At 42.3% G+C, this 14,069-nt stretch overlaps 1 protein-coding gene across 12 annotated transcripts in view; it reads right to left on the bottom strand.

The window, feature by feature from the left end:
* Positions 1-14,069, bottom strand: part of rad54b (RAD54 homolog B) — a 168,767-nt gene that overhangs the window by 122,509 nt on the left and 32,189 nt on the right. The gene's annotated exons all lie outside the window — the stretch shown is intronic.

Below are 14,069 nucleotides of genomic sequence, written 5' to 3'. Positions count from 1 at the left end.
AGCTGAGGGGCCGGCGCCAACACATTTGCAAAGCATTCTGGGATTTGTAGTATTAGCTGTGCATGCGCTATACTGGCGCGGCGGCCAGCGGGCCAGCTCTAATACATATTTGATATGATCTTGCGGGACAAATATAATTATATCACGGGCCAAATTTGGCCCGCGGACCTGAGTTTGACATGTGTGCTCTAACCCATCATTAATTCATTCACTGAAGCATACAAGAAATTGGATTTGCTCAATTTCGACGAAAGATTCGTGGAGGGTGTTTAGGGCCCACATGTGTGGGGTCCTGTATAAGTTTGTCCTACTGAGACAGGAAAAAGATGGCAGTGTAAAGGAGCCATGGTTGACAAAAGAAATGGGATAGTTAGTCAAGAGGAAGAAGAAAGCATATAGAAGGCTTTGGAAACAAAAGTCAGGAAAGAGTCATGAGAATTATAAGACAGACAGGAAGGAATTTAGGAGAGCTAGAAGGGGGCATGAGAAGGCCTTAGAAAGTCAGATTCAGTAAAACCCTAAGCTCTGGAACAGAAGGATGAGGTGTAGCATGGAAAGGGAAAAATTTGGTGGGTTCAAATAATAGTGGATTTGGACACAGGCTGAATGCAGAAATAATCTTTATTGAAATACACGTAAGGAGATCACAACAGGGATAACATGCAAGTATTCTCAATCACACAACACAGTACAACCAATCACATCAGACAATACTACTGATTCTAGCAACTGCTTACACTCTTACAAGTATGGTACAACTCAGTCATGTCAAACTTAATACTACCAATTCTAGCAACTGACAACCAAGGACTACAATACGCTACCCACCATTCCTGGTCTAATGTGGGCATGGCTCAGATGCTATCTTCAACTACAATAGTATATAACAGCCCTGATCCTATTGCAGTGCACACCGTACCAACAACTCCTCCAGCATTGTCCACAGCAGGATTTGTCTCAGGGCCAAAGAACAAACGAGGAAGAACTACTGCTTATGGTGGACTTTATAGTACAGAAAGCTGGAGAGTCTGGCCCAGGTAATCATGAGGTGATTAAAGAAGCCTATGGTCAAGTGCACACTAAAGGGTGGGCAGAGTCCAACCTTGATTGGCAGGTGATGCGACTTCTGACTAGGTTTCAGATAGAGGTTATATGATCCTCCACAATCCACACTACATAAGGGTAGGGCTACGTGAGGCTAAAGGGAGTAACAGAACCGGGAGGAGACAGAAATGGTCCTTGATCAATACTTTGCTTCAATGTTCACCAGGGAGAGGAATCTTGGTGAATGCGAGGTCAGTGTTGAACAGGCTAATGTGCTGAAACCTGTTTAAGTCAACAAAGAGGAAGCACTGAATCTTAAAATAATCTGATAGGTTCCTGGGACCAGACACAATATATTCCAGGTTACTACAGTAAACAAAGGAAAAGATTGTTGGGGCCTTGGCAATGATCTATGCACCCTTCCTAGCCACAGGAGAGGTACAGGAGGATTGGAGAATGACAAATTTTGTCCCCTTGTTTAAGAAGCTAATAGGGAAAATCCTGGGAATTATAGACCAGTGAGCCTTACATCAACGGTGTGCAAATTATTGGACAGGATTTATGAGCATTTAGTCTTCTCAGGGACAGTCAGCATAGCTTTGTGATGGGCAGGTCATGCCTCATGAGCCTAATTAAGTTTTTTGAGAGGTGACAAAGGAAATTAATGCAAGTGGATGTGATATATATGGATTTTAGTGAGGCATTTGACAAGGCCACTCATGGTAGACTTATTTAGAAAGTCGTGAAGCATTGTATCCATGGAACCCGAGCTTTGTGGAATTGAAAATAGCTTTCCTGCCTGAAGGTTAAATGACTAGTAATGTTCCACCAGCATCTGTTTGTTCCCTGATCCTTATGATTTTAAGGAATAACCTGGACAAAGAAATAGAGGGATGGGGTCAGTAAGTTTGCAGATGACACAAAGTTAGAGATATTATGACTCGTGTAAAAGGTTATCATAGGGTTACAACAGGATGAAGAGTTGGGCAGAGAAGCAGCAGATGAAGTTCAATCTGGACAAGGGTGAAGTCATGCATTTTGGAAGGCCAATCTTGGTGGAGTACAGTGTGGAGGAACAAAGGGATCTTGGGGGGGGGGGGGGGGGGGGTCTAAGTACATGTCGTTAAGAAGGTGTATGGTGTGCTGGCCTTCATTAGTTGAGGGATTGAGATCAAAATCCATGAGTTAATGTTGCAGTTCTATAAAACCTTGTACATACCACACCTGGAATATTGTGTTAATTTCTGATCGCCTCATCTCAGAAGCTTTGGAGAGGATACAAAGGAAATTTATTAGGATGTTCCATGGATTGGAAAATGTCTTATGAAGCAAAGTTGACTGCGTTATGGCTTTTCTCTTTGGAGTGACGAAGGAGGAGGGAAATGATGTATACAGTTAAAAAACCTGGTATTTGACACCTATGGGGATTGATAAATGCCAGATAAATTTCCGCTGCTTGAGATTGCATTTACGTGGATTGCCAAATTGTTTCAATATTTTTATTGAATTTTACAATAATAATACAAAAATGACAAGCCATATTTATCTAAATATAAAGAGGTAACATGAAAAAGAAAATATACAAAAGAAAGACATAAAAGCCGTTACATATAAACTAGATATCAAAACAATCAAGCAACAAAAAAAGGAAATAATCAAGTAAGCATTTAATCAGTTATAACATACTAACATGCTAACTGAAAAAGAAAACTAAATTAATTGATGCTATACTACAAATTCTATCCCATTCCCTTCTGAAGTTATTGGCAAATACAAACAATTTCACTACCATTAAAAACTACACACACACACACAAACTTACAAGACAAGATCTAAATGATCTTATAGATTATGAAAAGAATTAATAAAAAGGACCCCATAAAGCTTGAAAAGTTTAATTTCATTACATTATTAGAACTTCTGATTTTTCCAAAGTCAGACATGCCATCATGTCATATAACCATTGAGTGTAATTAGGAGGGACAGCAATAAGCTGGGAATAAGGGAAGCAAAATAAACTACATGGAATTGAGACACAGTTAATTTTTAGTTGATCCAAAGAGAGAGCAAGGATTACTGTTAGGTATAAGATTTGCATTAACTAAAGAAAAGGCACTAAAGGTATCTTCCCAAAATTTGGAAAGAAAGGAACAAGACCAAAACATATAACATAAAGTACCTTCTTCAGTCTTGCATGTATCACAATTCAAAGAAATATTAGGATAATACTTAGCCAACTAAACTTTAGAAAAGTAGGCTGAAAGTACTACCTCAAATTGTAGAAGCGAATATCTGGCCCATAATGAGGAATTTATCAATTTTAAGATAGAATCCCATGTAGTATCCAAGAATGATGGCTTAAAATCTTGATCCCATAATTTTTTATTATCTAAGGAGTTATCTCTAGACTTTAATAATAAATCATATATACATGATATCAGCTTTTTTTGATTTGGTTTAAAATTAGAAATCATCCCTATTGCATATATAGCAAGGTCCTGAGAAAGTCTCAATAATAGTGAATTAAAAAAAAACTCAATTTGTAAGTATCTAAAGAAATCATACTTAGGCAATTTAAATTTAAAAGATAGTTGTTCAAAAGAAGCTAAATTATTATCAATAAATAAATCTTTAAAAGATTGGATACCGAACTTAAACCATTCATGAAAAGCAGAATCTTGCACAGAAGGTGGAAGAATATAATTAATATAGGACTAATAAGTAAAAATCTATGAAATCCAAAAAATTTTCTAAATTGAAACATGTTTTTGTTCTTTGATGTTTCTTTGTTGTTTTTATTTTAATTGTTTTTATCCTTGGTTAACATTGTAATTATATTTTTTCTGACAAGTCTTATTATCATCCATTCCAAATTATCTCATTGATGATGAGGATTCCAAATTTCTCTCAATAATCATGTCTCCGCCCATACCCCTTTACTTTTTCAGTTCAGTAGTGAATGAAACCTGTATATATCTTTGTACACTAGCGTATTGATGGGCGGGGGAGGGGGGGGTGTCCGTCCCAGCCTGAGGGAGACACCAAAATTGGAAAAAAAAATAGGGATCCCAGAAAGCACGAGGCTAGTACAGTTTTGATGCATTCTCTATTAGAAAAAAAATGTCAGAAACCATCCTAGCGTTTTTTTTTTCATTTCTTTTTAGGGTCAGTATTCTTCCTTTGATTCGATCATTACTTTTATTACATTTTTCAAGTCTAAGAAATAATAAAATATTGATTAATCTGTTTCAGGGAGCTCACGCTGTTGTATATTCAAAATGAATATACAGACCAAGCAAGAAAAAAAGTTTGTCAATATTCAGTGGAGTTCTTGAAGTTTGGGTTTTTACCTGCTGTACACGATGAACATGCACCTTTTTGCCTATTATGCCAATAGACTTTGATAAATGAGTCAATGAAAACAGGCCATCTTGAAGCTTATTTGAGGGCAAAACATCCTAAACATGTCAATTTGAAATTGCAATATTTTAAATCACTGAAAAAGTTTGAAAATAGATCAAAAATCACTTAATTATCCACTGCGCAAACTACAGCCCTGATTCGTACCCTTGAAGCTAGCTATGAATTCTCTCAGCTGATAGAAAAACATGGAAAGAATCATACAACTGGGGAAGAACTGATTAAGCCTGTAATATCGTTGTTTATTAAAACAGTTCTTCGATGTTGGAGATGAAGTCACTCCAATGAATGTTGAGGATGTGGTGGAGACAACACTGGTGGAAGCGTTCTAGGAGCCGTAGGTGATGCCGGTAGAGGACCCATGATTCGGAGCCGAACAGGAGTATGGGTATGACAACGGCTCTGTATACGCTAATCTTTGTGAGGTTTTTCAGTTGGTTGTTTTTCCAGACTCTTTTGTGTAGACTTGCAAAGGCGCTATTTGCCTTGGCGAGTCTGTTGTCTATCTTGTTGTCAATCCTTGCATCCGATGAAATGGTGCAGCCGAGATAGGTAAACTGGTTGACCGTTTTGAGTTTTGTGTGCCCGATGGAGATGTGGGGGTGCTGGTAGTCATGGTGGGGAGCTGGCTGGGTAGGTCACGTCTCCAGAATGGAGGACCATCGCCTTCCCAAGATCATGTTATATGGCGAGCTCTCCACTGGCCACCGAGACAGAGGTGCCCCAAAGAAGAGGTACAAGGAAATCTCTTGGTGCCTGCCACATTGACCACCGCCAGTGGGCTGATATCGCCTCAAACCGTGCATCTTGGCACCTCACAGTTCGGCGGGCAGCAACCTCCTTTGAAGAAGACCGCAGAGCCCACCTCACTGACAAAAGACAAAGGAGGAAAAACCCAACACCCAACCCCAACCAACCAATTTTCCCTTGCAACTGCTGCAACCGTGTCTGCCTGTCCCGCATCGGACTTGTCAGCCACAAACGAGCCTGCAGGTGACTTGGGCATTTACCCCTCCATAAATCTTCGTCTGCGAAGCCAAGCCAAATAAAGAAGAAAAAAAATTGGTAAATCTTTCCATCTTCTCTGATCTATCTTTTTCAATAGTGGAGAATAATTTAACTTAAATAAATGATTTATACTTCTATTAATTTTTTTTCCTAGATATTTAATTGCATAATTTTGCCATTAAATTTTAATCAATCTTTTACACTGTGAATAATCCATATCCACCATAGGCATCACCTCACTTTTGTCAACATTAACTTTATAACCCGATACTAATCAATATTTTTTAATCACATTTTCATCTTATTTAACGATATTTCTGGTCTCATTAAATATGCTATAACATCATCTGCAAACAAACTAATTTTTATCTTCTTTATTGCCTATCTCCAATCCTTTAATTTTTTTTAATCAATTCTAATTATTTCTGCTAATGGCTCTTTTGCTAATGGAAATTTAAAAAAAGGTGACAATGGGCAACCTTGTCTAGAAGACCTTTCTAACAAAAAAGGTTTTGATATTTGCCTATTTGTAACCACTTTTGCTTTTGGCTGATCATACAATGCTTTTATCCAGTTTACAAAAGTATTTGGAATCCCAAAAGCATTAAGTGCTTTAAACAAAAAAATCCCATTCCAATCTATAATATGGTTTCTCTGTATCTAATGCAACCGCTACCACTGGAATCTTTCTATTTTAAGCTATATTTATCAAACTTAAAAATTTAACTATTATCTGCTGATCTTATATTTTTAATAAAACCAGTTTGATCCATATTTATTAATTTTGGTAAAAATTCAACTAACCGATTAGCTAATAATTTTGATACAATTTTATCATGCGTATTCAATTATGATATAGGTCTGTTTGAAGAAAGTTGTAAATAATCCATTCCTTTCTTCAGAATTACTGTCATTAATGCTGTTTTAAAAGATTCTGGTAGGTCATGTACCTCTCATTTGGTCTAATAACTCCTTAATCTCTTTATAAAATTCTGGTTGAAAGCCATCTTCACCCAGTGTTTTATTATTATGTAATGACATCAGGGTCTCAAACTTCTATCTCAGAAAAAGTATCAGACAATCTTAACTTTTCATCTTCATCTAATGCGAGTAATTTAACTTGTCTCAAATACTCTTCTATTTTATTATCATCTTTCAAAGATTCTGAATGGTAAAGTTTGGCTTAAATTCCTTAAAATGATCATTTATCTCTTGCATTTTATAAGTAATCTGACCAGTAGTTTTCTTAGTGGCAGTTATTGTTCTAGAAACTTGGCTTGTCTTTAATTGCTATGCTAATACTTAATGAGCCCTTTCACCTAATTCATAATATTTTTATCGCAATCTCAATATATCGCCCTCTGTTCTATAAGTTTGTATTGTATTAAATCTTAATTTTTTTGATTCTAGCAATATTCGTTTATCAATTTTTGCACATATTTCCTTCTCCAATTTCATTATTTCTTTTTCTAACTGATCCACCTCTTTCGTATATTCTCTTTACTTTTGAAGTATAACTTATTACTTGACCTCTTAAATATGCCTTTATGAATCCCATATCGTAACTTACTCATTACTGATTATTAGTTTCAAGAAAAAAAATTATCTGTTGTCTCATAAAAATCACAAAATTCTTTTTTATTCAATAATGTATTTAATCTCCTGTATTGGAGGATTTAAACCATGTTTTTTGCTCCTGAAAGGCTGAGAATCAGTAACCTGCTTGAGACTCAGCAGACATAAGCTAAATTCCACCATGGGGCCCAGAGATGCAGTTATCTGACAAAAAGACATCTGTGTACCAAGAACATTTAATCTTCCTGCTTGTTTTGGTCACAGTCTTTCAGGCAGAGACCTAACCTTGATGCAAAATAAACCATTGTATTCAAAGTGATAAGCTGAAAGTTGTGTTATTCGATAGAAGCCTAGGCATGCTAGCTTGCTTGCTTATCTTTCTTTTTGTGCTGGGAATAGGTGCTTGAGTAAGTAGTTTTTGGGTAATATAAACCATGTTCCCACTGCTGAAGTTTGAGACTCTCCGAGAGGTGGCAACATCTCTCAGCAAGAACTTCAAGAGTCCAGCCAACATCCCAGTCAGGGGAGGTGGAGAAGCTGCTACCAGCGCCCCGATAACCTAATACAAGTGTGCAGTCGTTGCCTCGCTTCGTCAGTTGAGACCAGTCCAGGGGTTGATAAGTATAATTGGGAAGGACTTGCATATTGTAGTTTGATATCAGCTTTAGAATTTGTAATAAAGATTAATGCTCTCGGCGTGTGTGTCTATTTTCTTTCGGTAGTTCAAACACTGTGACCAATCTAAAACAAACAAAGTGAGAGGTACAAGTTTACCCAGGACAATTGGCATAGTCGACAGGATTGGTCTCAAGATGTTTCGCCGAAAGAAAGAAGTGAGCCCTGAGCAGTTCTTGATTCCGGGATGGACATCCAAAGACAATGGGTTTGACATGTTGGCCAATACCCTGTCTTTGTTGGGACCACCCATTAGTTGGGATGAGAAGTTAGATCCATCAAGTACGCCTCTGGGAGAGTGGGTTGCCACTCTCCTTCAAGAAAGTAAATTTCCTGTTAAAAAGGGGAAACTGACGGACGGTTTTTGGTAGCTGGCCACAGCCTTATGCCATGCCGTTCAGCGTGAAGCAGAATTAGTTCCGTGAGAAGTAGAATCCCAGCACAAGAGAGAGCAACTAGAGGAGCTAGAAGCCATGTGACAATATTGTTCCATGATGAGCGAGATTGTTCGCGCCAGTCAGGACCGAGCCAAAGAATGGGAGGATAAGCACGTCCAAACGATCTGTCGTAATATTAAACTCCGGCAGCAGCTCTGTGCAGATAAGGAAAGGCATGGAGTAGAACCCGATCTGCATCATATTCATACCATGATAAGGAATGGCGACAATCCTGATGTAATTGATGATTGGGACGGGAATATCTGGAATGATGACAATGGTAATAATACAGATACCCCTTGCCATGTGCCTGACATACTCCCCTCTCCACCCGCTGTTCATGCCCACCCCGTAAGGCAGCGGACTTTCCGAACAGATGGAGATGCAAAGGGATATAATGTAATGGTAGAGATTGAAGGGATAGATGCCCCGGCCTCCCGAGCGGACCCAGGGGAAGATACCCGAACCCCTGCTTATGCTCTATGGCCCAACCCCTCCAAGGGATGGCCTCGGCCTCCTCCCGTAGACTGGGTAGAGGGCCCTGTGGGCCAAAGTGGGAACAGGGGTCAGGAGCAGTCAACGATATATGATTTCTCTATAAAAGAGCTGGCCGCCATTGGAGATCGATTTAGGCAAAAGACGGTAGAAACTCTGGCGGCCTGGCTCCTGCGTGTTTGGGAACAAGGAGGGGGTAATGTATTTTTAACCCCTGAGGAATTGTTGGGATTAGGAATGTTGACTACTGATATCCGGGTCACTGCTGAGCTACGTGGTAGAAGGAGAGGGGTGGATTACTTACTTGCCACTCTAGGGGATGCCCTGTTATGAGTATACCCCGTCACCAGTAGATTGAGATTTACATTTGCAGAACAATTGGGACATCCCAGAGGAGGGTATAGCAGTAATTCGTCAACAGGCCCTGACCTCTGTCTTGACTGCAGGGTGTTTGAGGCTGTGGGTACATGGTGGGAGCCCTGACGAAGAGACATTCACTGCTGGAATGCATACCCGATTGGTTTGTTCTGCCCAACCCACTGTACGGGGACTGGTTCTGTCCGTAACTCGTCCGCTAATTGGGCATGCCTTATCTAGGTTTCGAGAATTAGAGTTGGGAGGGAAAATCCACTCACGTACAACCCAGGTTAAATCAGACAAGCAGGATGAAAAGAGAGGGGCTGCTGCTAACAACGGACTGACAAGGACCTTTTTTAACCTTGTTAAAGTTAGGCGTACCTAAAAGTGATGTTGATGGGAAACCTACCCCGGTCCTTTATGCCCTTTTTAAGAGGAAGGCAGGGGAACATCATCCCCAGCTGCTGAGTCCTCCTGGCCCAGCGGTGCCTTCTGCTCCCACTGCTGCTCCTATCGAGCCAGCTTCTCTTGCTCCAGTTACCCGTGATGAGATACAATTGGTTAAAAAGGCTCTAATGGATAATAGGAGCATGTGGTCCTGGAAGCCCCCGAACCCTACCAAGGCATGAGGGTGTGGGCAGGGTTCCCGTGTCAACTCCATGAGATATGGCAGACACACGGGGACCCACGGCCCTATATACCGTTAACAATCCATTGGGGTGGGGGTAATGACCGTCAATATTTGGCCTTGGTCGATACCGGTGCAGAGCACTTGGTGATTCCTGGTAACCCCGATCTCTGGACTGGACCGACATTTCGAATAGAGGGGATGGGAGGAGCGATTACCTGGAGAAGGAAATAAAAGTCCGCGCCACGGTGGGTGATGGCCCTTCCCCTGTATGGTACATGCCCTGGTGGCGGCCACTGACGAGAGTATCCTGGGTATCAATATGTTGGCCGGAACAGTCCTTAATACTAGCCAAGGGGGATTTGTATTTGGAATTCGGACTATTACAAAAAGACTAGTGGTGGGTTGGGCTAAGTGCCTCCCCCCCTCCCCGAAACCAGTATGCATTCCACAATATCGCCTCCCTAGAGGGCATGAAGAGATTACTGCCACCATCGATGCTTTGCAAGAAGAAGGGGTAGTGAGGCCCACAACGTCGCCCTTTAATAGCCCTGTTTGGCCAGTCCAGAAGCCGGATGGCTCCTCGAGAATGACACTTGATTATCGTTTTTTGAACAAACGTGCCCCACCACTTGCTTTGGCAGTTCCGGACATTGTTATCCTTATTGAAAACATTGCTACTGGGAACTCAGGAACATGGTATGCTGTCATTGATCTCGCTAACACCTTCTTCAGTATTCTTATAGCTGAAGACTCACAGGATCAGTTCTCCTTTACCTGCCAGTATACCTTCACCCGCCTCCCTCAGGGCTATGTACACTCTCCCACTATTTGCCACAGCCTAATTGCCCGTGATTTGGAGGCGTTTCCAGTTTCGCCTTCTCTCTCGATTCACCATTATATTGATGATGTGATGATCCAAGGGGCCACGGAGGAAATGGTGCAGGAAGGTATGGAGAGTGTCCAAGGTACCCTGATGCAAAGAGGGTGGACCATTAACCCTGCCAAGGTGCAGGACCCATCCCAGTCGGCAATTTTCCTTGGAATTCAGTGGCATGCTGGAGAACAGGTAGTCCCCGATAAAGTTCGCAATAAGATTGCAGTCTTGGCCACTCCTACTAGGGTTATTGGGATACTGGTGACGCCATATTCCACACTTGCTATTGCTTTTACGTCCTCTATACAAGATTACCCGAAAGAAAGCAGACTTTTTATGGGGTAACGATCAGGAAAGGGCATTCCAGTCCGCCAAGCAGGCTATTCTTCAGGCACTGCCCATTGCTCCCCGCATCCGAGATACTCCCTACGGACTACAGGTCTCTGTTACTGATGATGTAGCCTCCTGGAGCCTCTGCCAGAAACAAGAGGGCCGCCGAGTCCCGCTGGGCTTCTGGTCACGAACCATGCCCAATGCTGCCACTCGTTATTCTGCTTTTAAACAACAGTGACTGGCTTGTTACTGGGCCATGCTGGAGACGGAAAGAATGACAGGCGATGCAGATGTTCAGTTGCGACCTGCACTTCCAATAATGAACTGGGTCCTGGCTAATGACGCTAATCTAAAGATTGGGCGGGCTCAACAGTCTTCTATTTTTAAATGTAAGTGGTATATTCAGAGTCGCACAACCAGAGGACCTGAAGGGGTGGGCCGCATACACGAACAGGTGGCTGATCTTCTATCTCGTCACGAGGATGTGGAACCCACCTTGCCCCCTCCCCTACCCCTTTCACCAGTTCAGTGGGGTAAACCATGTGATTCGCTCACTCCAGCAGAACAAGAGGACACCTGGTTTACTGATGGTAGCAGCCAGTGGGTGCAAGGAAAACAGAAGTGGAAGGCGGTGGCTTACCATCCCAGGTCGGGAACTTACTAATCAGAGGTGGCTCCAGTCAGTATGCTGAGTTGAAGGCGGTCACTTTACCACTAGACCCCAATGATCACCCTCTTCACCTGTTTACCGATTCCTGGCCTGTGGCTAATGGACTAGTGGTATGGATGCCTGATTGGCAAAAGAACAATTGGCTGATACATGGCCGCACAGTATGGGGCAAACAGTTGTGGCAGCTGTTGTGGGATGCTTCCCACCATCGTGAGATAACCATATATAAAGTTGACGTCCATACCAATGCAACGACGAACATGGCACAACATAATGCAGTAGCAGATCAGCTTCCCACTATCAGCCGTGCCGATACCAACCCCCTGGCTCGATGGGCACATGAACAGAGTGGCCATTTGGGGGAGAAGGGATCAGCTATCTGGGCCCGTACACATGCTTTACCCGTCCATCAGGATGATGTCCACATGGTCGTACCTACATGCCCAGCATGTCAGCTTGTGAAGTCCCGCACTGTTCCTCCTGGTCCACGTGGCTGAATAAGACGGGGTGCTCGCTCAGCTGCGGTCTAGCAAATTGATTACATAGGCCCCATGCCAGACTGTATGGGTAAACGTTATGTCCTAGTAATGGTTGACACCTTTTCGGGCCTGGTTTTTGCTTTTCCCACCAAGACGGCTGACCAAGCTAGCACTATCCAAGGACTAAACCATTTAATTTCTCGTTATGATGTACCAGAGGCGATTCAGTCTGATAATGGCTCCCACTTCTCTGGGAAGGCAATCTGTGATTGGGCAACTGACAACAGTATCTTATGGGTCCACCATATTCCTTATTACCCGCAGGCTGCCGGATTAGTTGAACGAATGAACGGCTTACTGAAAAAGGAACAAATTCATTTATTAACACCACTGGGGACCCTGAAGGGGTGGTGCCATGTTCTGCAGCAGGCAGTCGACAATTTGAATAATCGCCCTTTAAAGGGAGGTACACCTTTCCACTGACTTCTTCACGCTTCTGAACTACAGCCTATTCCAGAGAAAAAACAATTGCAGAGGAAAAACAATTCCCGAGCTAGAGAATGCCAGACACAAGGTATGGGTGGCACCACCAGGTAGTGGTCCTCCTGTAAAATTGGAAATAGTGACACCTGCCCAGGGTAAGACTCGGTGTGTAGCTATTGAGGGACAGGATGGTTTAGTTTGTTTAAATACTGAACGCTTACAGCATCGTGAGTGACATATGTCAGCTTCTTTGTTCCAGGTCCTCCGTCTTGCGCTCCTGCTGATCTGGCTTAACAGCTGCTTTGATGCCAGCAATTGGATTTGTAATGTCGAGGACATTCAAAGGGAGTTGCCCGTGGGGGACACGGCCCGATGTATCCACTAATATTTCTGATATTGTTCAGCATGTTTCAAAATATGTTCGTAAGCTTCAGTGTGTGGGTATTGTGGCCCACAAGGATAGTTTGAGCCTTGGTTGGAATCCTCTTTCATGGTTAACTGGTACATTTGGGGGATTGGGCCACAATATTCTCCGTTGGTTGCTCGCATTATTGCTTATTTTTGTGATTATTGTAGTTTTGATTTCTCTTTTATGCTCCTTCTGTACTCGAATGCTTGTTAGGTCTCGTAAGTGACAGACTGTGACCAAGGGGTGGAATGTACTGGAGGATTTAAACCATGTTTTTTGCTCCTGCAAGGCTGAGAATAAGCTAAATTCCACCATGGAGCCCAGAGATGCAGTTACCTGAAAAAACGACATCTGTGTCCCTGCTCGTTTTGGTCAGTCTTTCACGCAGAGACCTAACCTTGACGCAAAATAAACCATTGTATTCAAAGTGATAAGCTGAAAGTTGTGTTATTCAGTAGAAGCCTAGGCATGCTAGCTTGCTCGCTTATCTTTCTTTTTGTGCTGGGAATAGGTGCTTGAGTAAGCAGTTTTTGGGTAATTATAAGCCATGGTCCCGCTGCTGAAGTTTGAGACTCTCCGAGAGGTGGCAACATCTCTCAGCAAGAAGAACTTCTAGAGTCTAGCCAACTTCCCGGTCGGGGGAGGAGGAGAAGCTGCTACCGGCGCCCCGACAACCTACTACAAGTCATTGCCTCGCTTCGGCAGTTGGGACCAGTCCAGGGGTTGATAAGTATAATTGGGAAGGGCTTGCATATTGTAGTTTGATATCAGCTTTAGAATTTGTAATGAAGATTTGTATAAACTGAAGTGCTCTCGGCGTGTGTGTCTATGTTCTTTCGGTAGTTCAAACACTGTGACCAATCTAAATCTAACAAAGTGAGAGGTACAAGTTTACCCAGGACACTAACAAACCTTTCCCAACTTATCTCCCAAAAATATATCTATATACTCTGTCATAACAGGTTGTCCATTTTATATATTACACCAAGGAACTGTGTGCTCTCCATGACATTCATCTTCCTGGTCCACAATTATCTTTTGCATCTTGTCCATAGTGAGACTCAGGTTATTGTTCTCAATCTGACAAGCCTCTGAACAACAATTCCTTCCCCACCCCCCCCCCCCCCCCCCCACCCCCAACCCTTTCTGCAAGCCAACTCTGAGGCCAACTACTGCAAA

This window comes from Narcine bancroftii, chromosome 2, assembly GCF_036971445.1.
Source record: "Narcine bancroftii isolate sNarBan1 chromosome 2, sNarBan1.hap1, whole genome shotgun sequence".
Classification (NCBI taxonomy): Eukaryota; Metazoa; Chordata; class Chondrichthyes; order Torpediniformes; family Narcinidae; genus Narcine; species Narcine bancroftii.
Note: the sequence above shows the minus strand (reverse complement) of the source record. Positions and strands in the feature narration are given on the sequence as shown.